At 37.3% G+C, this 27810-nt stretch overlaps 1 pseudogene; it reads left to right on the top strand.

Moving 5' to 3' along the window:
• Positions 1-6784: 6784 nt before the first annotated feature.
• Positions 6785-27810, top strand: part of LOC115855672 (ras-related protein Rab-28-like) — a 28504-nt pseudogene continuing 7478 nt past the window's right edge.

Raw genomic sequence — 27810 nt, 5'->3', positions numbered from 1 at the left:
GAGCAGGTGCCATAGAAGAATTTCCTGAAGTACTGATGGCTTTGGTTTGGGAGTGGGAACTTGTGATTTAGTAGAAAAGAGCTTTGAACTTGGGTTTGAATCTTGACTTCTTGGTTTTGAATCCTACTCTCAATGCAGTAGCCTTGTGTTAATGTCTTCTTTTGCTTGGCATTCATTTCCTCATCCCTAGAGCATAGCACCTCCTATAAATGATCTGTGAAACTGTAGTATAATTTTCAGCAGGTATAAGATGAAAAGATTTCAAACTATTTAAAACATAAAGAAAGCCCTAATGTTTCAGCCATTCAACATACTACACCGCTAAATCAGTCTCATAATTATTACTTCTGTAATAATTGGAGAAAACTGCTCTTCCTTTAAAAATATTTAAGATTGAAAAGAGTATATTTTCTGTATTTTTTTAATAAACAGAAAGGAATACTGCGACCAGCAAAGGGGATATATTAGAGATGCATACATTGGCAGATCAAAGAAATATTAATATTTCATACATAGGAATGAACATAAGGGAGTTGAAAAACAAAATTTTTCTTAACCACTACATGCATTTTATCAAATGGCCATATATTCTGTATTCTTTCAAAAGCATAACACAGAGACAGCATCAATAATTCCAAATACCTACTTTGTTAATAGGCCATTTTTTCCTTAAACAGGCAATTACGCTGTACATAAGGGATGTATTCCTTATGTATACATTCACAGTACATACTCTCAAAAGTGAAACACTATAGAAAACACATAAAAATCATTCTCAAAACAAACTCTGATTTCCATCTTAATAGTCTGGCAAATTTATAAGAGTAGCATTTCAAGGAATCTTATTCAACAAAGCATTAAAAACTTGGCGGTTAATGACTGTAAAGGTTTAGTTAATCTTTAATATAAAATTCCCTTTTTTCTTTTATATTTTTCACAGTGAGCAGTTATGTTGGGTTATCTCATACAAAGAATAATAGATTAAGGAATTCTTTCTAAAGTAATTTTTAACCATTCTTATTGTGAAATACCATTCTCACAAAAAGTACACTAAGCACAAATACACAGTACGGTGAATAAATACAAAGCAAACACCCATGTATCTACCACCTAGGTCAAGATATGGGGTGCTGATGGCCTTGTAGATGTCCCCTGTGAGTTTTTTCTTGAAATTACCTCTCTTTATCCATTGTTGATAACCACTACCATGACTTTTATTATACATTTTTTTCTTTTTCTTTATACTACTATTGCCAATGTATTTATCTCTAAAAATATAGTTTACTTGTGTCTGTTTTGATTAGGATGTATTATTTTGTGATATTTGGTTTGTTTCCAGTTTGGGGATATCACAAGCAATTCTGCTCTGAATATTCTTATAATGTACCCTGGTACAAATGTGTACAAGTTTCTCTAGGTATTAAGAACTGTGGAGGGTCTGAGATTATACCCCGTCTGCAAGCTAACAAGTCAACCTACCAAAATTTCATGAATGTTGGTAGAAGACATGAGATTCCTGGGTCAGAAGCAAAGGGCAATGTACCACTCACAGCAACTGTAGTAGCCAGAGAGTCAGTATTTGTACTGGTTCCCTGAACATCAATTCCCACAAAGTGACACAAAGAGGGCCAGATGGATGCTTATAAATACAGTGTGCTGTGTTGCAAAAGCTCAGGGACCCAATTTTTTTATAATGGACAATAAGCCTGACCAACCTTTGCTCCAGTAGCAACACTATATCTATCTTCCAAGTCTATGTTCTGCACAAATATTCTGGAAATCATAGAAAAAAAGGCAGTTAGGGCCTTTGTCTAAAAGATGTACAGAAATGTAAGAAACCCATGGAAAATTGTCTCTAAACATTAGTTAAATAACATTTTTATCAGAAAATTAACCTTCTTATCGATTTTTCTTCTTCTTTAATTAAAAAAAATTCCTATTGAGGTACTTAAAGAGTTTGTGAAGATATTGAGATTTCCATTTACAAGCATACTTAAAACTGTGAAATGAATTATTAGAGGTGAAATTATTTTAAATTTTATTTTAAAAGGTCTAAACGGCATGGCTTAAAGATACTTCAGAGTGAAATGTTTGGTTTGTTTTCTTACTTTATAGCTGGGAAAAGTAAAATTCTCCACAAACCATTCTTTATTTCCTAAAATTCTTAAGGAAAATTTTAACTCCATTCTTTCATTCTCTAATCTATTTTACGTAATATTTAATCACTATACATGCAACTGTAAATACATTAGTGGTTTGCACAGGGGATAAACATGAGTCATCACACATAGGGAGGAAATACTAAATTTTGATCATTACTGAAATCCATCCCCAACACCAAGGTGAGCCTCTGCTGATTACAGTGGGATGCCATCATGACCCCCTGCATATCACCTTAACTCTAATTTCTCCCTTATCTCAGCCCCGCGGCATAGCCATGTCAGAGAAGTTGTCCTTAAAATGGATTTTATTAAGTCATAGCCTTGCTCAAGCTCCTATGGAATTCAGCAAGTGCTACAAATCAGGTTGTGTTTTGTTGTTTTTCCAAGAGCCATTTTTTTTTTAACATTTACCAGCTGTATTAAGCATGTCTTTTTATTCTTATGCTTTAACATCTTGACCCTCGTAGAGACTGCCCCTCCCAGGGTTAGCTAATTCCTAGAGATAGCAGACAATTTACTGGGGAGTGTGCCTTTCAAATGCAAACCAAGCAATCCAAACCAATCCAAACCAATCCATATCCCACAACTACCTCCTCTCTCTAGCTCTTATACTCAGGGCCACTATCCATCTACTCCAGGGCTGGGATAACCTCTTTGTCCCAGAGCACACCCAAATTACTCAAACTAGCCAATCCTAAACCTGCTTACCCTGCCTCACCATTTCCCTCCCTCAGAAACTACAATAAAGGCTTTTACCCACATTGCCTTCCTTTCCCTTTGCCTCCTGACCAGCTCTATTATTTTGCCAAGTGGCCCTACATAGAGCACCATGCTTCATATTTCTAGGGGTCTGTGAGTATAAAAACTTCTTCCTTCATGACAGTCATTTCTGTGTCTGTGTATCTTACTATGTCTGATTAAAACAAGTCTCAGGTACATTTTAAAACACCAGCACACTTCTTATGCTCATCAACTCTAACTGCACTCCACCCACACTATCATATTTTTATAGTCATCAAGAGGTCCCACTGTTTCTACTTATATTCTCATGTTGGTTTAGAAATAATGAAGGAAAATGGAGAGCATGGCTCTTTCCAAAGCTGAAACTCTCCTATAATTAATTTCTCAGGGATTTTGAAGATGTTGTCTAGGGAAGAGTTCTTGAGATATGAGTAAGCCAGCAACAGCATGTCTTTTTTGCCGTGAGCCCGGTAAGGGTGATTCAGGTTTCATACCAAATCGAGCAGGACCCTGTGGATCTCTTGGGCACGGAAGCCTTTCTGTGTTCCCCATTCCTTGCTTGTACGGAACAGACTCCAGCCTCCATGACATTTCCTGAGTTCCAAAGGGCAGATTCAAACAGCTGCTAATCAGGGAAGAGAGGGGATGCAGAGACAAGGGAGGAGAAGCCAAGAAACAACAGCGCAGCCTTGGGGCAGGGTCCTGGTTCCACCTCAAGGGATACACATATCAATATTTTTTGAGCTCTTTATAGAACTAAACCCCCCCAATAAATGGAAGATATCAGCATTCTTCATTCCAGAGAAGGCCAGATTAAGAGGAGCCAGAGAAGCTCATCAAGAGGTTACCTGCAGCCAGATTAAAGAAGTACAGGCCCTGCTCACACCCTAATCTTATCAACACCCCCACCCTTGAACTACTGCTATAAAATTCCTCACCAAATCCTCCTGGTTTGGGACACACAGTTTTCAGGGCAGGAGCCTGCTGTGTCTCCCTTTCCATGTCAAAGCAATAAAGCTATTCTTTTCTACTTCACCCAAAACTCTGTCTCTGAGATTCAATTCAGCACCAGTGCACAGAGGCCAGTTTTTGGCATCAACACCTAAGAAAATGCATCCCAACATGCATTTTGAGCTAAAACTGGAGAGCCCCACTTGGAACAAAAAGAACCTGCTACATCTAGCATGTAGGTGAAACCCCTGTTGTGAAGAATCTTAAGAGAGTGTTACAACTTGAATGGGCTTATCTCCTATTATAAAATTTCTTTAAGGAGATACTGACTCAGATTTATTATAGAGCCAGATTCAGTACTGAGAACTTGGGAGGAAATCCAACCAGAGGCTGATAAACAGTTATCTCCCAAATTAAAAATGAACAAGAAGAAATCTGAGACCTAAGAAAGAGTGCTGGCCATAGCTATGGTTGGGTTACCATATGAAGTAAAATGCACCAGAAAAAAAAGGGGAAATGCTCCAGAATGAGGAGAAGGAGGACAGAAGATTTTCACTGTACTCTCCTCCCAACCTCTCAGAGTGTTAGTAAGAAACGCAACCCACTGATCTGAAAAGCAACCCCTTCCAGATCAGTGAATGTGCTCCTACGTTGGCTCCACAGAAGAACACTTTTACAAAAGTCTGTTACTGTAAATGAAACCAGGACATTCGTTTACCCAACAAGGGTAAGGCAGAGAAAGGACTACACAGGATAGATAGAGAAGCACTTATTACCTTTAACCAAATCTGAGGGTGAACTGGGAATCTGGTCTAGGAGCAAAACAAGACAAACAGGAGAAGAGCAGAAGGGCGGTCAGGCACTTGCTGAATCACAAGGTAAAATGACTTTAAAACATTGTGGAGACCATGACTGTCTTTCTAGTGTGAGATCACAGACTCAAAGGTAATAAACTGAGTTTGGAAAAAAAAAAAGGACAATAACTGGTTCAAAAACAACAGTCTCAAGCCTGCAGGACAGGCTCCCAGTCAAAGGCTTCAGTGCTTTCTGTCAAAGGCCCCAATGCTTTCAGTTGCCAGACACCATCAAAAGATCAAGGAGCAAGGAGAGGAAAATGAATGCTATGAGTAACTGGGAGCCTACATGCATAACAAAATAAAAATGTAAACACTGCATTTAATTTGACTTTCCTTGTCAGTGAGGCAATTGTTTCTTCTGGATAAAATACGTCATGACCTTGAGGTTCTATGATTTGTACAAATGATATTGAGAGTTGATGGCATTAAAACTCAGTAGTATTCAGAGATTTCAGAGCCTCAGCAATAAGTCTCCAAATATATCATGTTCATTTTCTGCCTCAGCACATTCACTTGTTTTCCTCTCTTTACTATATCCTCTCATCTGCCCCTCTCCAAAATCAACCTTCAAGCTTCCACTTCCACTTTCTCTTTGAAGCTGTTGTATTTTTTGCCTTTATTGATACCTCCTAATTTTTAAATTCTATCAGTTAGTACCATAGAGATTACCACCTGTCTTCTAATTGTTCCATGTGTGCTAACTGCAATTTCTCAAGTAGCTTATCAAGTCTTTGAGGAAAGGTATCATATCTTCCCCTACCCCCTTTTAATTCCCAGACCACCTGGAATAGCACTAAGGCACAAAGTAATAAGCTCTCCATTAAAAAATTGTTTTTAGAGGCTCCTAAATGATGCCTTAACCAACAATATTTTTTTAACCTTAAAATGGGATAGTAGAGTAGGATGAAAATAAAGCTTCACTAATCAAAAGAAGTATTATTAAGAGACTAGTTCAAAAAATTCAGTTCAATATTCAGAATTTTCCTGATTTGGTATGGGCAAACATTGAAAATATAATACAATTCCACCATTAAAGAGCTGTTCTTATGTGGAATTAAAGTATATAGTGGTTAAGATGAGAATTCTGGAGTCAGAATAACTTGGAGCCACCCCATCATTTAATAAGCTGGTGCTATTTGGTATAGTCACATAACTATACCGGAGCCAGGTTCCTCATTTGTAAAATGAGCGTAGTAATGGTACTCACCTTGAAATATGATGTCGGGGCTAAATGAGAAAATATATGTAAAAAATCTTAGCATAGTGTTTGGCACATAGTAAATGCTCAATACTTGTTAGCTAGTTGGTACCTTTATTCACCTACCAAACATCCCAATTATATCTGTGGGATATTTACAAATTCTAATCAACATCAGAGACACTGGGTCAGTATTAAAATTATAAGATTATTAGATAAAATTACACCTTCAGTTTGGTTTATGTTTGGAATAAAATGTAAAAAAAAAAACCATTTAATATGGCTCTTCATTGTCAGGTAAAAGTCAGTATTTATTTAGCATTCACCGTGAGCATACAGAGGTGATTCAAACAAAGTTTTGGATACATATGGTAAGTGAGACATCACACTAGGCACTGTATGGATAGAAAGAAAAAAATTAATAAGATATAATTTCTGAATTTATAAAAGGCAATAATCTTCAGAGACAGAGACGCCAAGAAGAGTTGTATACTAATGTTTCTGTTTTCACTTAGTATCTTTCTTCAGATGACAAAGATATAAAGGAAAACATGGGACTTGCCCAATGAACTTCGGAAGACAATCAGGTGGGAAAGTCAAGCCATAAATTAAACAATTTTTAAAAGTATTTATTTCAGTACATAAAGAAGGGTTCAAATGAGTGATACAAAAAGTCAGTGGGAACAATCAAAGATTTAGAGGTAGTAGCAGTGATGTGCTGGTTTAAAACTGGTTCTGATTGGGGAGGGGTACTATTTGCCAATCATTATTGTGTAAATATTCCCACCATGGCTGATTTCAGACCACTAATGAGATGTCACTGAACACAGAGTTGAGAAGAAATGAGAACACTTGATTCAGGCTCCAGCACACCAATGTCGGAATTTGAAAGGAACTTTGAAAGACTGACTGAAATGAAAAAAATGTTAGAGAGTAGAAGTTCCAAGGGCAGAGGTATAGCTGGAATAAAGCCTCTGAAGTATTAAGGGAGATGGTGTGAGGTCAGCGTGATTAGAGTATAAATAGTGAGTTTGGAAAAGTGGATTTGGACGTGTGGCAATTTCAAGTAGAGTAGACTAAAGGGTCTAAACTTCATTCAGTAGCAAGTGAGGATTCACCAAAGATTCATGAAGAGACAGCTGACCTCATGATAGTAATTCTGTAAGAGGAGTGATTGGTCTGTTGTATTCTCTATCAGAAAAGGGAATGACTGGAGACTTGGAGACCAGGTATAAGACGAGAGCAGCAGGACTACAGTGCAGCACTGAGAGTCAAGAGGCAGAGAGAATTGGAAGCAACATTGTAGGGGGAAATCTGATGGCATCTGAAGACTCCTTTGATATGGAGGATAAAGAAGAGTGAAAAGGGAGCAATGACTAAAGCTTTCACTTCTGGGTTTAGAGTGGAATTATCATCTTGTTGAACAACTTAGAGAACAATGGAGCAGAAGCTAGTGTATGGGGGCAGCCAATAACTTCAGATTTAGACATACCCACTTTAGATCCCAGTAATGTTTACCCTATCCCCGCCCTTCAGAATTCCATGGGACACAGAGATCGAGGGCCCCCACCCCACTTACTTGCCCTGTCATTCTCAAAGCCCAAACCCAACACTGGAATTCTCTCCAATTAAATGACACATCAGAGACCTTAAATTCTTTTTCTTGTTGGAATCATCTAATTCCCTTCCTTCCCTGTTATCCTTTTTCATCTCCGCCCTCTCCATCCACTTACTCTCTTTCCATTCAATTCTGAGGATCTTTCTTTTATAGCAAATATTCTCATTTTAAATAAAAATTCTTATTTTTGTAATACATTCCTGTACTAAAAAAGTGTTATACTTTGTATTTTGAATATCTCACTTTATATATACTGGTATATTTATTATTCCATCCATTCTCCTAAAAAATCCTATGGGATAAGTGAGGGTAGCTATAATTAACCTCGTTCTGTAAATAGAGAACCAAGGCATAAGAGATAATTAATATAATCAAGTAACTGATTCAGAGGCAATCACTGATTTAGAATTTCCTTCTCAATATCCTACCTGATAAATAAAATGTTGCTTCTAACCTTTCAATTTCCTGAAAAGAAAGATGCTAAACAAATTTTTTTTTGCTATGTATAGTAATTCTATCTCAAAACAATATAAGGTAAAACCTAAACTAGAATTAAGAATAAATGCCTCCTAATCAAAATTCCATTGCCTTTTTCCATTAACTTGTTTTCTAGGAGTATCTACAACAACCAGAGATGAAGACTACTAAACAAAATTCTAAAAGAAGATAATACTAATGCTTTTTGATCTTTTGTGGCATAATTTACTATTCAAAGAAGACAAATTAAAAACAAAACACTTAGTTTTCATTACCATCTCTAGCCTAGATGTAAAGACCTTACAATTTTTAGTATATCTCTATAAGCAATAGAATGTATTTAAATACAAATAATAGGATATAAAGATGGAAACTATGCAAGGCAGTTTCAGGTCCAAAAGGTGCTTACTCTGTATCTCAAAGTGCAGTCTCCTCACGTCTCAGATCCTTAGCAAAAGGCATGCAATCAAGCCTCCATTCTGAGCTGTATGCTTCTAACTTATTAATTCTAACAGACAAGATAAGGGGAAAGAAAACCTCTGAAGCATGTAAATGCCATTGTTTTAATGTATAAGTAGTTTTAACCCTGAAGGGTAGCCCACCAAGCATGGAGGAGCTCTTGAATGCTGAGTGATGTTCTTCAGCTCTTCATTTTAAGTCCAACATAATTATTCTGTGTATGAGCAACTGTTCCTGAAAACACTGGTTTTAAAACTTAGGCCACTTGTTCTCAACATTGGGAGGCAAACCTTTGAGAAGCAACAGGGTTACAAGGTATGAAGCAAGAGGGATATAAGTACATTAAATGCAGACTGAGTGAATAATATTCTGCATTTACAGAATGAGATTAATTAGAGCTACCCTCACTTATATAGTTTTTAGGATAATGGACAAAATAATAAATATCCCAACAAAATTAATAGTAAATTTCTAATTATGTATTTTACAATCAACAGGCCTAAAAATTGCAAGATTTATCTTTTTGGCATCTTCAAAATATTTTACTACTATACAAAGATTTTTTTAGACTAAAAAAAAGTCAATATCCATTTCTTAAATCTTAGAGTGAGCAGAGTATTGTACTTCTGGTAGGATTGTTATTATTTAATATCTTTTGATATTCTTATTTTATATATTATGGAAAGTAGTTTTTAATCAGCAAACATGAGAGCCATGTAAGATAAATAAACATGTAAAATATAGAGGGGCAGGTTTATTATCAGGATCCCTCAAATTTGGCTGTTACTGTAAACTAGACTATGTGCTACCTGAAAAATGGGAATACAGCTACTTTACCGTTTCCTTATTCATAGAAGTATTTTTCAACATTTTTATTCTTTACATTAATAGTGAAGTCATATCTATAAAGTGCTTTGTACTCCTTGCAGAACGGAACTGTGTAAATGCAACGCATCACTATTATTATTCTGCAATAAATCCCAGCTAACATAGTAGGTAATTAAGGGAGAGAGCTGGGGAGTAATTAAAAGTAATTGATATCTCACTGTCCTTGCAAGGTGCTGTTTTTGCTGTTCCTCAATACCTTCAAAGTAGTGTCAAGTACAAAAAACAAATAAATAATTCTTACATGAAAGGAGAAATCTGTCAAGTCCCCTTTTTCCAACCAGGACATTCTGAGACACAGTATCACCAACCTCAGAGGGGTTCCCAGTAACTCACAAACGCTGTTGTTAACAAAAAACCAGTAAGAAGCTTCAAGTCGAATGTCCTCTAAGGTCTTTGTGCTTCTCCCATGAGGAGTGACCACTAAAGCATTGACTGGAAATAGTCTGAACACTTAACTGTTTTCTGATTTCTTGGGATGCAGGTATAAGTTGTTTAGTGCTTGAAAACACATATTTTTAAGGGGCTGAAAAGTTTGTGGGCACTGAGGTCTTCTCACAGAGATTTCTCCTGCCTCTTCACTTGCAGCTGAAGCCTCACTACCTGGTCTTTAAACTTTGAATAAGCCAAGATCATCCCCATTGTCATGAGTTTGTTCATTTTTCAACTAAGATTGGCCTGCCCATTTTTCTCTACTCAAATTTGCCCATCCTTCAAGGCTTACTTTCCCATGATTTCATTTCATTATCAGACAGAGTTCAGATATGTCTTCTTAGGATCATATTTAGAATTTCTTGCTCCAAAACCTTAGTGATTCCTAAGGACACCAGCCACACAATAGCAAACAGTACAGATATTTAGGAAATATTTTCTGACCAAGGTTATGGCATACTTCCAAAAGGAGGCTTGAAAACCTTTTGGGATTCTTTCATACTGTTAAGATGTTAAGTCTTGGAGAGGCGGAAGGGTAAGCTGTGACAAAGTGAGAGAGTGGCATAGACATATATACACTACCAAACGTAAAATAGATAGCTAGTGGGAAGCAGCTGCATAGCACAGGGAGATCAGATCGGTGCTTTGTGACCACCTAGAGGGGTGGGATAGGGAGGGTGGGAGGGAGGGAGACGCAAGAAGGAAGAGATATGGGAACATATGTATATGTATAACTGATTCACTGTGTTATAAAGCAGAAACTAACACACCATTGTAAAGCAATTATACTCCAAGAAAGATGTTAAAAAAAAAAGATGTTAAGTCTTTAGCAATCCACATGAAATCACACTGGAGTAAGGCATTATGTGGGGCAAAATTGACCAGTGCCAGTAACCTGTTATGCAGGAGAAGTCTTCTGGTTTGTTTTAGCCTTAGGTAAATTCAGGACCCTAATAAGCAGTACAAAATAATATTTCTTCTGCCGTGACACTACACCTCCAGGCTGGCTTTAGAACTGTCTCCAGCTACTCTGTCAGCCTACATGTAATGCCTGCATATTAGGATATCAACACAGTTCTTTCTACAATAACCCTTTGGTTTTCTCCCTTCCCTGCTATAGCTCCTTGTGATAGCTACTCCTGAAGATACCATATCAACGAAGCCACCTCCTCCACTAAGACAGCTTCCTGCCCAAGATGCCTCCTGCTGCTGACTATGATGGCTGGCAGAGGCTGCCCTGTCTACAGAGGTGTTTAGACAAGTCAGAATCTTAGGGAGTAGATTTCTGTCCAAATTGAGCTTCTCAAATGGTGGTCAGCTAAGATGGATATAAAGAAAAAAGAAACTTACATTTACAGGACTTGCTATGCCAGGTATTAATGCTGACACATCCCTTTTTCAATTAGTCCTCACAGTTATCTTGTTGAAGACATAGAGACTTGGAAAAGTTAAGTAATTTTACAAAGATCACATTATTTCAGAGCCAGAATTGCAATCAGGTCTGTGTCACTGCAAAGCCCCTCTTTGCACTGAGCACATCTGCATGGTCTGCCGTCCAAGAGTCACAAAGTCCACTGAGTGTGCAGTTGGGTAGGCTCTGAATATTTGCTCTCTGAACTGTTTTTTTCTGTTGGTTGAGTGTAGGGATTTGGGATTTATATGGTGATTATAATCAGACACCTTTTAGAAACGGCAGGTGTATGAATCTGCCCTTCAGGGAACCTGGGACAAAAAGGATGGAATTTCCTCCCAAATATGAATAGAAAGAATTAAGGAAGCCATATACTGTGCTCCAGTCTTTAAAGAACACTTCTAGGTCTGTAATTTTATATCAATGGCTGCTATAGACACAGAGGTCTCTGCCACTGTGAGACAGTCCCCTTGCTCAGTAACAGCACCCCTTAAATTGAAGCACCATGAGAGACTCAGCAAATGCATGTCATCAATCAGGGATTGGCTTGCTATTTTCTATGAACTTGACATATCCCTGTTTCCCCATATGCCTTGCCTCTTCCTGCTGCACACTGCCTTCCCACTCTCCCTCCTCCTCTTCATTTATCACCTTCTGTTCCCTCCCCTGCTTCTTCTGTTTTCAATTTAGTGATGTTAAGTGTTTTAAGTGTGAAATAATATGCATAATACTGGGGCTCTTCAGGAGAACAATAGAAATATATATACCATCACTTTGTGCATGTGTGTGTGTGTGTGTGTGCATGCGTGTGACTATGGTGTATGACCCAAAATAATAATATTCACAATAATTTAGTAGAAGGCCTGAAATAAATGTGGGATGGGTGAGTTAAGGTGTTAATAAAAACATAAAGTATTTCTCAGGGCACTCTAACTGTCCTTCTTTGGACCTTGATATCCACTGCTATCTATGTATCACCACAAAAGCACTGGCAAATGTAAGAAGCTCTGATAATTATTTTGCAGAGTAATGTAAATGTCTGTATGGCTCTGAATGCTTTGAATATATCAGCATGGCAACGTAGCATCTACTTGGTAGATGTAGAAAGGATGTAGATAAATAAGAGCATTATACATTTTCCCATGTTAAAGAAACTCAAAGCACGGTATAGATGACAACCAAATTTATAGACAGAGATCTCAAGCTAAGTAGTGTCATTTGTACAAGTAGTTTTTAAAAACTGGTGATCTCTGAGACAGTATTCATAGCACAGTGATACCTGGATTAACACAAATCTCCCTGAATCAAAGGTTCAAGTATGGACATGCTTGCGATAACTGTTGTTGACCTTAGCACAAGGTCAATAGAAGTAACAAATGAGGCAAATAAGACAGTGATGATTTTTTCAAGCAGATCAGTATGGATCTGGGTGACACAAAGGCACATTCTTGGGTGCTAAAGAAGGGCCCAGTCACCAAGGAGTTAGGGAGCTGGGGGAAGGTGGGTGCTGCGGGAAGGTGGGTGCTGCTGGGTTTGATCTTGTTTTGCTTCTGTAGGGAGCAAAATTTGCCACCTCAAAATGTGTATATGTGGTATGAGGATCATTTGGGACTAGGTATTTCTGAGAAACGGAAGATCCAGAAAGTTGTTCTTTTTACCTCCCCTTTAACTGCCTAAAAGAATTTATATAGGGAGGCTGTACCAGGAAGAGAGCTATTACCAAAATTAACTTCTTTTTACATCAGAAAGACTTCTCTACATGGTATGGCAAACATTTGTTTAGCAAACCTTTGCTCTTCCCATCTCCCCTTGAGTGAAGTGTCTTCCTCTCATTTGAAGTCCCAGCTCCCCATGTCCTTCTCCTTAGCTCAGAATAGCATAGAGGCGTCAATTGCTTGACTGGTTTTGGGTCTCACATTCTTATGGGGGCCACGAATGTATGTAATAAACTTTTCTCCTGTTAATCTGTCTTATGTTAATTTGATTATTAGAACAGCCAAAGAGGGGACTTCCCTGGTGTCCAGGGATAAAGAATCCTCCTTTCAATGCAGGGGATATTGGTTTGATCCCTGGTCAGGGAACTAAGATCCCACATGCCGCGTGGCAACTAAGCCCACGCAGCACAACTACTGAGCTCGCGCCCCTGGAGCCCACGTGCCACAACTAGAGAGAGAAAACCTACACTCCACAACTAGAGAGAAACTCGTGCACCGCAGCAAAGAGCCCATGCCACAACAAGAGATCCCACATGCCACAACTAAGACCCAACACAGCCAAAAAAAAAAAAAAGATAAAGAAAATAGAACAGCCAAAGAAACTAGAAGGGTAGGGGGAAATTATTCCTCCTCTACACTTCCAAGAGAAACTGGACCATCAAACATCTAAGGATTGGGAATACATAAGCAGAAAAGGAGAAATGCACAAGGACAAAAATTCCTTCCCAAGATAATTACAGGAAGGGATCTATCTGCTGAAAATTTCCCAGTTCTTCCTATATTACCTAGGAGCAGGACTAGTAGTAGAGAGGTACTTAGCAAGAAATGACTGCAAGTCAATGAGGCAAATGCTGTACTGCAGGTGTATAGAAAACTGTTACGGTGGTAAAAGAGAGAATCCCTTCTTTGAGAAGAGAGGATTTTAGTGAAGGTTCCAGAAAAGAGATTATGTTAGAGTAGATGATAAATCATCAGTTGAAGTTTGGGCAGAATGACAGGGTAGAAACTTCAGATGGTGAAAAAAGCATATGCAAAGACAAGCAGGGTATTTAGGAATGATAAGGAAGTCAGCAATGAGTAGGACAGGGTGTATTATGGGGACAGCTTAGGATACAGTTTTGAAATGTATGATAGGGTTAAATACTGAAGTATTTTGTAAGCCAATCTATAGAGTTTGGACTTGGAACTAATGTTAAGCAGAAGTGTGACATGTTGAAATTTTTATTTTAAAAGGTAAGTTGGAAAACAATATAAATCATGATGGTGAGATTTTGGATAACCAATGAAACTACTGAATAAATACTGAGGAGTCATTCAAGAGACCATAATAATCTAATTTGTATTGGAAGTATAGAGAGAAAAAAATTGATTGAAGAGAAAGTGAGGAGGTGGAGATCCTGGGTGGACAGATTAGATATAGAGTGTCAGGGAGAGAGAAGAGACAAGTAGGACATTAAGATTTCTCTGCTTGAAGGACAACGTAGACAATGATGCTTTTGACCAAGGCAGAAAATACAGCTCAAATGTCAATTGTTTCAATAGCCTTCCATGTGATAGCAACAGATCCTCAGCTTCCTCCTCAAAGTTTTTTTTTTTTTTTTTTTTTTTTTTTTTAATGTTCCCAAAGCCAGTAAGTCAGCTAGAGTCATTACAAACCACCACCCATGTTCTTTCTCTCTTGCTTGGGCTCCCACTCAGCCACATCTGCTACCTGCAAAGTAACTTGGAACAACTTCCTCATCTGCCACGAGAAAGTGCCTTGTCAATGACCATATCAAAGATACTCTGTCTGAATTACTCTAAGGTTTCCATGTTTACAACCTACAGAATGGCACTGAGTTCCATGCCAAGTCAGAACATTGGGCAAAAGTGGGCTCACCCACTAGAATTTCTCCTCCATTAGAATGTATGCTCTATCAGTGAAGAGATTTTTATGTTTCATTTACTGTAGTATCTTCTGTATCTATAATAGTGCCTGGCACATAACAGGTGCTCAATATTTTTTAATTGAATTTTTATTTTAAGATAATTTTAGCCTCACATGCAGTTGTAAGAAATAATACAGAGAGATCCTGTGTACCCTTTAGCAATCTCCCCTAATGGTAACATCTTGAAAAACTATAGTGCAATATCACAACCAGTACATGGACATTAAAGCAGTCACAACACAGAACATTTCCGTCACCACCAAGATCCCCCATGTTGCCCCTTCATAGCATACCCACTTCCCTCAAAAGGGAAGTTGCTCCAAATATTGCTATCAAACGAGACCTATGGAAGCAACTGTAAAAGACGGGAGATAATCTAGAAGAATTCTATTCTCAGGTTGCTTCACAATTAATTTAACTTTTACTCCACTTTAAAGAAACTTAAATGTGACAAATTGAGGCTGTGATTTAAAGGGAAAAAAGACAAAAAGAAATTCTAATCAGTGCAAATAATTAGATACTGGTCCTAAATCAAAAGACTGACAAATCATTTTTGTGTACAGTATATTTATTTAGGTTAAAATAGAAAGCAACGTGTTTATACTTTTTTAAGATTTTTATTCTGTATTTTAGAAAACTTTTTGATTAAGCCACTACAGGTCCCAACCATCTTGAACAAAATGTCTTCTACCTAGGTCCAGCACTCTGGTTATGTCTTTCACTCTCAAAATGGGGCTCCAATTCAGTCTAAGGGAACTGGAGGGGGACAAATGCCCTCTACCCTGTTTCATTTTTCTTCTTTTCAGTCTTTCCTCTCATCCCAAGTTTTTTTTTCTCCTCTTCCAATTACAAATAAAAACCTCCATGAATATGACTTAAAATATTGATATGAAATGTTGAGGAGGAGGGAGAAGAAAGGTCACCACCTTTAAGCAGCAGCAAGCCACAAATGCTATCTAATTTAAAAAGAAAGAAATTAAAGCAAAAGGAAGTTTAAGGGAGCAGGCAATCAGAAAATGGGTTAGAGATTGATGATGCTATGTTCCAAGCCTCATGTCTGTCCTCCACAGTTACAAACTTGGTCATGGGACTCTCCTGCTCAGTTCCCCACTGCCTAAAGACAATGTTAAAGTTGTTCACGTGGCTTACTGAGCTCGTCCATTTTCCGATCCGTGGACATTTCTCCAGTCTTTTACCTGCTGTTCCCTGCCATGTACCTCCCTCTCCAGAAACACCAGCTGACACTTTCCTATACCCGCACTAAGCTGCGTCTACGTTCAGAGCTCTGCTGGTGCCATTCCCTACCCTGACTGCCTCCTCACACTCACCTTTGTCCCCTCACTTCCTGATTACAGCCTGCTTACTCTTTTAATTCTTACTCACTTCACACATTACTTCTTCCACAAAGCTTTCCTGGAAGCCTTTCCTGTCACCAGTTAACTTGAGTCCATTAATCAGTATTCCTTTTCTCCAAGCCACAGAAACCCAACTCAAAGAGCTTAGAAGAATAAAAACAATCTATGTCACTCAAAAACGAATTATAGGAAGAGCATCCCATGGGAAGAGATGTCCATTTTACTGTGAAAAATCTGCATTGTTACACTTAGTACATGGTATTATAATCTGTTTATGCGTCTATCTTCCTCAGTCTATTTGCCTGAAGTTATTCATCTTAGGATTTCCCAATGTCAAAAACAATGCTCAGTGCAGTAGAAGTTAAACATATCCTTTTTTGTGTAAATTATTTTACACTGTGGTTGGAAATTCAGGAAAGTGGATGTCTAGAGAGAATATTCTATATATAGGAGATCTTGTTTATAAAGAACTTGGTGAATAGAGTTTTAGAACAAAAGAAAAATTGATGAAGATGGTCTTTAAGGATATATAATGATTCTAGGCTTACATTTGAAACTTGGGGGAAAACAGAGATGCCTTTCTATTGAGAGAAGAGGGAAGAAGGTAAAGTCAGTGATGATGCAAGTGAGATCGGAAGTCAGGAGATGAGTTGAGAGAGCTCGTACCTGCTAGTCTGTCTTTTCTCTCCAAAATAATAATGTGTTTAGTTCATCTGCTTAGGAGGGAGAGGACAGTAATATCTGGAACTGAGGTAGGAGAATTGAAGAAAGTGGCAACTAGCTGAGAAAAATGGGAAGAGTTTCTTTCAAGGGACAAGGAGAAATGAAGTTGAGGGATTATTTAACACCTGCTTTCCCACAGGCCCCATGCCTCATAATACAGCCAAAACAACATAGCCAGGAAATTCCATGGATGTTGATGCATCATTTTACCCACTGAGTTGACCCTTCCTAGAAAGAAATTCCTTCTATTTAACTCTATATTCATACCTATAATTTCACCTGTCTTTATGTCTTTTCCCTCTCCTATAAATATGCTCAAGTCTTACTCATCCTAAAAAAGAGATGTGTTACTTACAGTCCATTTACTCCCTCATCCATTGCTCTCTGGCTTTGGCTCCACTGCTACTGAAATAGCTTTTGCAAAGCTTTTGGGTCATTATCACCCAGTTACAAAGAACTATAGCCTTTTTTCCCCCTCACTCTTCCTTCTTTATGACATTTCTGAAAGCTTTTGAGCCCACTGACAATCCCCTGCTTTTGAAACATTCTCATCCTGTGGCTTTGGACATAGCAATCAGAAAACATACTAAACGAGGAGACTGTAGTGGTACAATGCAAAGATTGTGGCCTGAATCCAGGCTATGCAGTTTCCTCACTGAGCGGTGTTAGAGAAGTTATTGGCCTTTCCACACCTCAGTTTATGTAGCTGCAAAGAGATATAATACCCACTTAGTAGTATTGCCTTCGTAACTCAATCCTTTAACATTTGAGAAATACTGAACACATAATGCCAGGTATGATCTTGGGTGCTTGGAATCCATTAGTTGGGGGCGGGGGGGAATGGACAAAAATCCCTGCATCACTGAACTGGTAAAGGGATAGGGACAATAAACTATAAATATAATAAATAAGTACATGGCGTAGTATGTTAGAGGGTCACAATGATACAGAAAAATATAAACCAGGGAAGGGGACTAGAAGAGTCACAGTAGTAGAACGGTTTGCAAGTTTAAATAGGGAGAGTAGGGTCGATCTTATTGAGAAAATGACATTTGAGGAAAAAAAATGGAGGGGAGGGAATTAATCATGTAGAAATTTGAGTAAAGGGTGCTTCTGGCAGAAGAAACAGACTGTATAAAGGTTAGTGTGTCTGGAGCCTTATGAAGGAAGAGGTGGACAGTAGGAGATGAGTTCAAAGAGGTAAGGAAGAGTGATGTGTACTCTTGTGGGCCATTGTGAGGATTTCCACTTTTACTTTGAGTGAAATTGAAAGCCTATGGGGGATTTTGAGCAGAGAAGTAACATAATCTCCAATCTGCTTTAACAGGACCACTCTGGCTGATGTGTAGAGAATAAACTACCTGGGGTAAGGACAAAAGCCAGAGACCAGGAAGCTACTGCAACAATCCTGGTGAAAGATGATTGTGGTACGTATCAGAAAGGTGGGGGCAAGTTGTGGTGAAAGTGGTGAGAAGTAGTTGGATTGCACACAGATTTTGAAGGAACAAATGAAAGTATTTTCTGATTGAGTTGGCTGTTAAGAGCAACAGAAAAAAAGTACATCATCCCAATGTTGGGTTGGCCTGAGCAGCTGGAAGCATGAACTTGCCATTTTCTGTGATGCAGAAGCCTGGTAGAGGGAATGAACTTCACATCATAAAATTTGTACAGTGAAATATTCCACTGTGTTTTGAATTTGCCTCTTTGATTCTAAGACTGGAAGTAACCATCCCCTTCCTTGTCACATAGCACTGCAGCATTCTTGAAGTAAATTCATACATAGAATTTCATTTGTTTTGATACTTATAACCATTTTTTAGAAAGAAAAGATGTTATTATTTCCCATGGAACAGATGAGATGACCAGGGCTGAGAAAAGCTATGAGATTAACTTAAAGCCCCAATATGGTTAGAATGGATTGTACACTACAACATTGGGTATTTTGTCTCTTTATCTGGGACACTTTACACTTGATCTTAGCCAAAAGGCCGAGAAGCGATTATCTGGGATACTTTAGACCCTATAATACTTCCCAGGAATCAGGGTAGTGCAAGATATCTTCAAGACCATGCAGTTCAAACCCTTCTACATGTTACCTGAAGAAACTAACTCAGAGAGTCCAAGTAACCTGTTCTGTGTTACTCCATTTTGGGTTTGAAATCTTTTTGAAACTCCCAAAAGACTTTAGATTGAGATCCCATTCTGGTATGTTGAATGACTAATGTATTATATTTTTCAATGAGCAAAATGCCCAGTGAGGTAAGGAGGAAAACCAGAAGAGAGCAACGTACTGAAAGCCAAATGAAAAAAGTGTATGAGGAAGGGAGCAATCTACTGCACCAAACGCTGCTATCTGAGTAAAAAGAATAAGTCCCAAGAATTGAATCGGCCATTGGTTTTAGCAGCATGACAATCATGGGGGACCTAGACAAGAGCAGTTTCAGAGTAGTGGTCGTGGGGGGAAAGTCTGACTGGAGAGGTTAAATGTGAAGAGACGAGAAAACTTCGAGGCAGCAGGGAGCTTATTACAAACTGGAGCAGAAAAATGGAGTCAAGAGCAAATATTTCTTCTTTTAAAAAATATTTATTTATTTATTTATGTGGCTATGTTGGGTCTTAGCTGCGGCACGCGGGCTCTTTTAGTTGCAGTACGTGGGCTCTTGGTTGCGGCATGCAGGATCTAGTTCCCTAGCCAGGGATCAAAACCGGGCCCCCTGCATTGGGAGCGCACAGTCTTAACCACTGGACGACCAGGGAAGTCTCAAGAGCAAATATTTCTTTTTCTCCTTTTCTTTTTTTAAGATGTGGGGAAAAGCAGGTTTGCATGTTATTGGGGGCAGCTCAGGAAAGAGAAAAGAATTAGCAATGTAGGAGACACTGGTAATAATCACAGAGGTAATGCCCTTGAGTGGGCAAGAGGGATGAACTCTAGTGCCCAAGGAGAGGGATTGACGTTAGAATGAGATGTGTGTAGTTCTTCCGTGTAAGAGGTGAGAAAATAAAGTATGCAGATACAAAGGCTGCTAGGCAGGTGGATGAAGGGAAGTGTGTGGAAGTTCCCTCTGAGTGCTTCTGAGTATGCAGTGAGATAGGAAACAGATCCATATGCAGAAAGAGAAGGTGAGGAAGGAGGAGCTGGAACGCAGAGGTGAGAGAAGACGTTGTAAAACAGTCATGTAAAAGACTGAGAGAATAAATGGACTAGACAAAGAGTGCGATTGTCAGGGTAAATTTAAAGACATACTGGATGTGCCTGGTCAGGACCATGGGAGCATCCTCAGTCCAGGATGGGTAGCCCAGCTAATGCACCCAAGGTTCACTGTAACTATTATTATTGTGCTATTTGAAAGCACCCTCTCCCTTAATCGAGGTATTAGAGAACACTGAATTATCTACAGGAAAATTGCTTGACATATTTTAGGCAGAAATTTAAGAGTTTCCTCTTTAATGTCCAATTACTTGGCATTTCCATAATCCTTTATATTTGCAAATTGTTCCACAGTCCTGCTTATTATGTATGCTTCACCATCCCTGACTTACACATAGAATAAAATCAGGTTAAGTAAATCAGAGGAGGCACAATACTTTGTGCCGTCAGTACTTGGCAGCAGGGAATAGATAAGAATTACCTATCCTGGATTCTACAGTTTACAGCAACATTTCATCAAAGTATATTTGAGGAATATATATTTGTGGACCATTCATCCCAACAGGTGCTCCATGAGTCAAGAGTTCTAAGGTCATAAAAGAGTGGGAACTGTACATGGTATATCCCACTCTAAAACTGTCACAATATGCATTAGTATCTTTGAGAAGCTTGGTGTTAAAGAGATCTGCTTAACTTATTTTTAACCTAGCATTTCTGAGGGCTATTTGACCACAGAATTCATTTTTAAACACAGCCTATTTTATAGGTGTATGTAGCAGTCATTGATAGGGTCCATTCCCATATCCACTCATCCCTTCTTCCTTGATAGAAATTCCAGTTTTATCTGGGCACACTGCTGCTTAGCTAATAGGTTTATTTCCTAGCTCCCCTTGCTGTGGGTCCTGGACTTATAACTAAGTTCTGATCAACGAGATGTAAGTGGAAATGTTATGTGTGACAACCTACAAATAGCCTTAAAGGCAAGAAGCACTCCTTTCTTTGTGCCACACCTCTTCCTCCTTTCAGCAGGCCAGAATGTAGATGGATGGCTACAGCCTTAGCAGTTGAAACAGCAGGAGACTCAGTCAAGACCAGAAAGCTGCAAGACAGCAGGAATCTGGCTTCTTGACCATTGTAGAACCACCACAGTGGCTGCACTCTGCCTTACCTCCAGACTCTGTTAAGTGAGAGAGAAATAATCTTCAATCTCATATACAGCACAGAGATTTTAGGGGTTTTTTTCTATTATGCAAAGCTAAATCAAACCCTAACGTCATGCCTCTTCCCCCACCCAGGTATATCTTAAGAGTCCAAACACATGGACTCTTCATTGATGTCTGGTATTTACATTTCATTCCAAATATTTTCAAACGAAAGGCATCAGGAAACTGTAAAGAGCAATGGCTTTTGTCAAAAAGTAAACATTCATATCCGAACTCTGCTTCTTGACCTTAGACAAGAACTCTAAAATCTCTGCTCCTGTTTCCCTGAAGGTGTAGTAGAGATAGTATATTCTGTGCTTCACATAGTTGTTATAATGGTTAATGAAATATACACCTCTCAAAAAATAATCCGAAGAATTATGTAGCATACTACACAAAAGATCTTACTGTTATTGTTATTCCAGCATATCAGAGGGAGTTCTGGTCCCAAACCTACTGATGTGTGGGTGTGTATACGGGAGCTCTCTCACATCATTTCTGTAGGTGTCACTTCTCTGTGGACAGGTAGAATCAGATGGGCTCCTTGGTCCCATTCCGATGTAAATTCTCAGTGCAGATGGCATTCTTAGAATCTTAAGGCTATGATGGGGCCTTTGGGGGACTTGTTAAGTCTATGTCTCTATATTAAGGTGAGATCACACCTAAACTATCCTGGAATTACAAATTTATTAGTTTATAAAGACCTTGAGAGAATAAATTCTAAATCCTCACCTTCAAGAGCGTATCTGAGGTTTAACATCCCTCACTATTAGAAAATTGCTCCTCAGAATTAAATTTAAATTCCTTTCTCTAATTTAAGTCTCAGGCTCTCTTGTGCATACTTTAACCATCTACAAAAAGTTGGTACAATTTGTCCAGCATTCACCCTTTATGTATTTGAAGACAGTTCCTAAGATGATCTTCACGGGAATATTGAGTCTAAAACTCACACTTGCCATGGCAACTATTGTTTCTATATATATATAAAAAAAAAATCATGCAAGATATCCAACTCACTGATGAGGACTTTCATGAACATAACAGAAGTACTTTACTTCTAAAGTTATGGATATTTAGAAATCTATTTATAAAGAAAAGAGACTGGGTAACAAATTTGCAAATCAAGACATGCTCTAAAGTTAAAATTATCATTTCTAAACTAAATAGCAGAAAAAAATCAGACTATTAGTTAAAATAGGTACATACATTATTCAAATTTTATAGCTAACTTTTTAAGCTTAAAAGAAAAACATGTCTAATTGATATTTATTTATTCTTGTCACTATATAACCAGAACAGTACAAACTGGTTTTGTATGGCATCATTCACAGAAATAGTGTTCTAACATCCCTTACAAAATTAAAATAATGTATAATATTAATTTTGTGTGTTTTCAGTTTCTAGGACATGTCTGACATATATTACTGAATATATTCCGTCTCAATTTGCTATTTTTTTTGTAAATCCTGATGAAGGGTGTTAGCATTGCACTCGACAAAATCCATCAAATGACTGATTTTCTTAAACCAATATGAAATTAGCCTAGTAAAATGGAGTTAGTTAAATACATTAATTAAATGTCTATGTTTGCTTATCAGCCCTGATCCTTATGCACTGTTTAACTGCATAACTCTACAGAACTGATAGTCTCAATTTGTCTCTATTGACAAAATTACCTTTATGAGATCAGAAATGCAAGGAAAGTAGTCAAGTTATAAGTAGGGAATAGGGAGACAAAAGAAGAGAGTACCAACAAAAATCAATTTTCATATGTAAGGATATTGTGGATATGAGAGTGAATTTTTTCATTGTTAGAAAAATGAGTTTACAAATAAAGAAAGAAAGAAGGCTAGGATGAAATCTGTGCTGGTGGATTGGAATCAGAGATATACGTATCAGTTTGAACATAGATAAGTAGATATAGAAACAAATACAGAAATGTCTATATGAAGACCATAGTTTAAATATGTATATTTCACAGCTCTGGCCACTGAGAGACCCTAGTAGCAATATTGTTCCAGTAGTAATGAGAACACCTAGTTCCCAGATCTTAGTTTCTAAATACTGTCCTCCATTAAAAGGAACCAGGGTTCCTGGAGGAATGGTGGACTCCAGGGCTGGGGCAGGGAAAATATCAGATAATCCTGGATTATACTGTGGTGGCATAAAGAAAGAAAATGCTGGAAGACAGTGGGAGCAAACTGAAGAACAACTTAAGAGAATTTCAACGGCCAAACCTAGGTCAACCTGAACAATGAAATAAATGATATATTGGATTATAATCCATAGTCCATAGTGATAGAAATAAATAAATAAGTGAATAAATAAATGAGTGAGAAGGGACAGCTTTTGTTACAGTCAGATTCTAATTAATAAATGTGGAAGTAATTATGAAAATAGAAAATCACCATTAGGCAAACACTACAGTAATAATTACATCAGGCAAGAGTCACAGATGGATGCTAAAATTAGTAGATAAAAATATGATAAGAAACAAGATATTTGCATAGTTTCAAAATATCTCCTTGGGCTTCCCTGGTGGCGCAGTGGTTGAGAGTCCGCCTGCCAATGCAAGGGACACGGGTTCATGTCCCAGTCCGGGAAGATCCCACATGCCGCGGAGTGGCTGGGCCTGTGAGCCATGGCCGCAGAGCCTGCACGTCCGGAGCCTGTGCTCCACAACGGGAGAGGCCACAACAGTGAGAGGCCCGTGTGCCACAAAAAAAAAAATTTTTTAAATCTCCTCACAAGGTACTTATTAATTACAAATGAAAATATAACCTTATAGTGGAGAAACCTGCAGACATCACCTTAACCAAGTGATAAAAGTTAAAACTGCATAATAAGACATCATGAGTTAAGACATGTCTTAGTGCTGTACCTCCTGATATGATACACTGAGAAGGTTACAACATTACTTCTGTGGTATTCTTGCTAAAAAATGAATAAATTAAACTTAATCGTTAGAAAATATCAGCTAAACCCAAACTGAGTGACATTCTACAAAATAGCTGGTCCATGCTCTCCAAAATGTCAAGGTCATGAAAGACAAACAAAGAGGCATTATAATAGAATTGAGAAGGCTAACAAAATATAACAACTAAAGGCAAAGTGGGATTCTGCATAGAACCTTGAACTAGAAAAGCAGCATTAGTGGTACAACTGGCAAAATTCAAAGTTTCTAGATTAATTAATAACATCACCGCATAAATGTTCACTACTTGATGTCATTAATTTTATTGTGATTATACAAGGTGTTAACATTACGAGAAGTTGGGTTAATGGCATATAAGAGCTCTCTGCACTATTTTTGCAACTTTCAGTAAGTGTAAGATGATTTCAAATTAAAAGCTAATTTATAATAAATCCATCTTCATCCCTATCTCATGAGCTTCAGTTGACAATACTTTACTTTTGTGTTATACATTTTGCTGTGGATAAACCATTCTAATCTTAGTGGCATAAAGCAACAATATTTATTATTATGCATCATGGTTCCGGGGATTTAATTTGAAATTACCTTTTACTTACAAAAAGTTGCAAAAATAGCAAAGAGAGCTTTTATATACCATTCACTGAACATCTCCTAATGCTGATATCTTATGTAATCATGGTACAATTAATCACCTCAAAAAATAAATATTGATACAATAATACTATTATTATGTCTCAGGCTTCTGGGGATGATTGGACTAGACTAGGTGGTTCTCACACTCAGTCTTTCATGTGGCTAAGGTCAAACAGTTACAGGAGATAAAGTCATCTGAAGGTTTCAATCACCATTCCTCCTACATTTTAGCAAACACTAATCTACCTGAACTTTCTTCAACATGAGCATTCTTGATTATGTCTGTTCTTTGCTATAATCATTGTTCTCTCTCTAACAGTTACACTCTTTTCATGGGTTTTTAAAACATTCTTCACATGAAATATTTGCATTTTCCTTATTACTAATAATTAAATCAGAAAACTACACCAAAAACATTAAATAAAATTGAATTTAATTCATGATTTTTAAAAATTATTCATGATTTTTAAAAAACCTTAGCATACTTTAAAAAAAGGCATTTATCTAACAACAACAACAACAAAACCCTGGAACAAACATAATAATTACAAAACTTTTGATACATTAAAGCCAGGTACAATGCAACTTGTTAACTGTCTAAAAATCTTAGTGTAATAAAATTAAATAAAGAAAATAATAACTAAAAGAGAGAGACCATTTTTTTTTCTTGGATACAACATAACTGTCAGCATACAAAAAGGAAATAGCATAAACAGGTATACCCTTAGAAATAATAAGTTCAATCAATTTTCTGGATGTTGGCATAACATATAGAATCAACAGCATTTCATAATTCAGTAATAACAAAATAGATTTTTAAAAATGTTAAACAATCTCATGAAAAACTATAAAGTCTCTAGGACTAAATGTAACAAAAATAGAAAGGATCACCATAAAAATATTATAATATATTCCTATAGGCTTTTTAAAAGACCTAAATAAATGGAAAGATATACCATATTGATAAAGATACTCACTCTTATAATTATGTCACTTATTCTCCAACTGAGCTTTAAATTAAATGCAATATCGTTAAAAATCAGCCAATACCTTGAAAGATGCAATCTGCCAAAGCATAGAAGTAGAAGTAGACAATCAGAATAGGCCTATTACTATTGAAGAAATTTGAGTTGATAAATAATAATCTTTAAATCAGAACGCATCCAGACTATATGGGTTCACTGGTGAATTCTATGAAATATTTAAGGAAGGAATTGGTGTAATTTGTCTACAATCTTTTTCAGAAGATAAAAGCAGAGGGAATACTTCTCAACTCATTCTACGAGGCAAGCATTATTCTAATACCAAAACTAGACAAAGACGTTACAGGAAAAGAAACTATAAATCAGTATCTCTCATGAACACAGGTGTAAAGTCCTCAACAAAATATTAACAAATCAAGTGCAACAATGCATAACAAGAATTATACATTATACCCAAGCGGGATTTATCTGAGGTATGCACGGTTGGTTCAACATTTGAAAGTCTATTCATGTATATCATCACATCAACAGGCTAAAGAAGAGAAATCACACAATTATATCAACAGATGCAGAAAAAGCATTTAACAAATTCTAACACCCATTCATGATGTTTTTAAAAAGTCTCAGCAAACTAGGAATAGTGGGGAACTTCCTTGACTTGACAAAAAACATCTACAAAAAAACCTGCAACTAACATCACACTTAACGATGAGAAACTCAAACTTTTCCAGCTAAGATCAGGAACAAGGCAAGAATGTCCCTTCTCACCACTGCCTTTACCATCACACTGGAAATCCTAGCTAATGTGATAAGGCAGTAAAGGGAAATAAAAGGTATACATATTGAGAATGAAGAAATAAAACTGTCCTTACTCACAGATGACATGATGGTCTATGTAGAAAACCTGAAAGAACTGAACAAAAAATTTCCAGAACTAATAAGCGTTTATAGCAAGTTTTCAGGATATAAGGTTAATGTGCAAAAGTCAATCCCTTTCCTATATACTAGAAATGAACAAGTGGAGTTTGAAATCAAAAACACATTATCATTTACATTAGCACCCTCCCCCACACAAAAGAAATACTTAGGTATGAATCTTATAAAAAATGTGTACAAAATCTTTAAAGAAAACTACAAAACTCCGATGAAAGCTATCAATGGAGAACTAAATAAATGGAGCGATATCCCATGTTTATTGACAGGAAGACTCAATATTTTCAAGATGTCAGTTCTTCCTAGCTTGATCTATAGATTTAACACACTCCAAATCAAAATCTCAACAAGCTATTTTATGAATATCAACAAAACAATTCTAAAGTTTATATGGAGTAGCAAAAGACCCAGAATAGCCAACTCATTATTGAAAAAAGAGGAACAAAGTTGGAGGATTTACACTACTGGACATCAAGACTTACTATAAAGCTACAGTAATCAAGACACTGTGGTATAGCTGAAAGCATAAACAAATAGATCAATGGAAGAGAATAGAGAGCCCAGAAATAGACGAAAATAAATACAGTCAACTGATCTTTGATAAAGAAGCAGAGGAAGTACAACAGAACAGATAGTCTTTTCAACATACAGTGTTGAAACAACTGGACATTTACATGCCAAAAAAAAAAAAGAAAGAAACTAGGGACAGACCTTACATCTTTCACAAATATTAGCTCAACTAGATATTATACACTTTTATCATGAAAAATGTTATATATTAGGAAGGTCTTCTACATAAGTAGGTGGACTCATTTTTAATTCCTATGTTTGATATTCTTTGACCGTAACCTATATAACAGATACATTTTTGCAATGAGAAAATAGAGAACATGGCAGAGAGCAAGTTACTAAGTACTTAATGAGATTATGGGCAATTAATTTTCCCAACAACCCATTTCTTGAGGTTTCTATTACAATCCCCAAACATGCTGGGTGCATCACAAAATTTATGAGAAGTCCTTATATTCAAAACAATGGAGCACTGATAGCATGCTGTCTTATAT

This window comes from Globicephala melas, chromosome 4 (assembly GCF_963455315.2).
Source record: "Globicephala melas chromosome 4, mGloMel1.2, whole genome shotgun sequence".
NCBI lineage: Eukaryota > Metazoa > Chordata > Mammalia > Artiodactyla > Delphinidae > Globicephala > Globicephala melas.
Note: the sequence above shows the minus strand (reverse complement) of the source record. Positions and strands in the feature narration are given on the sequence as shown.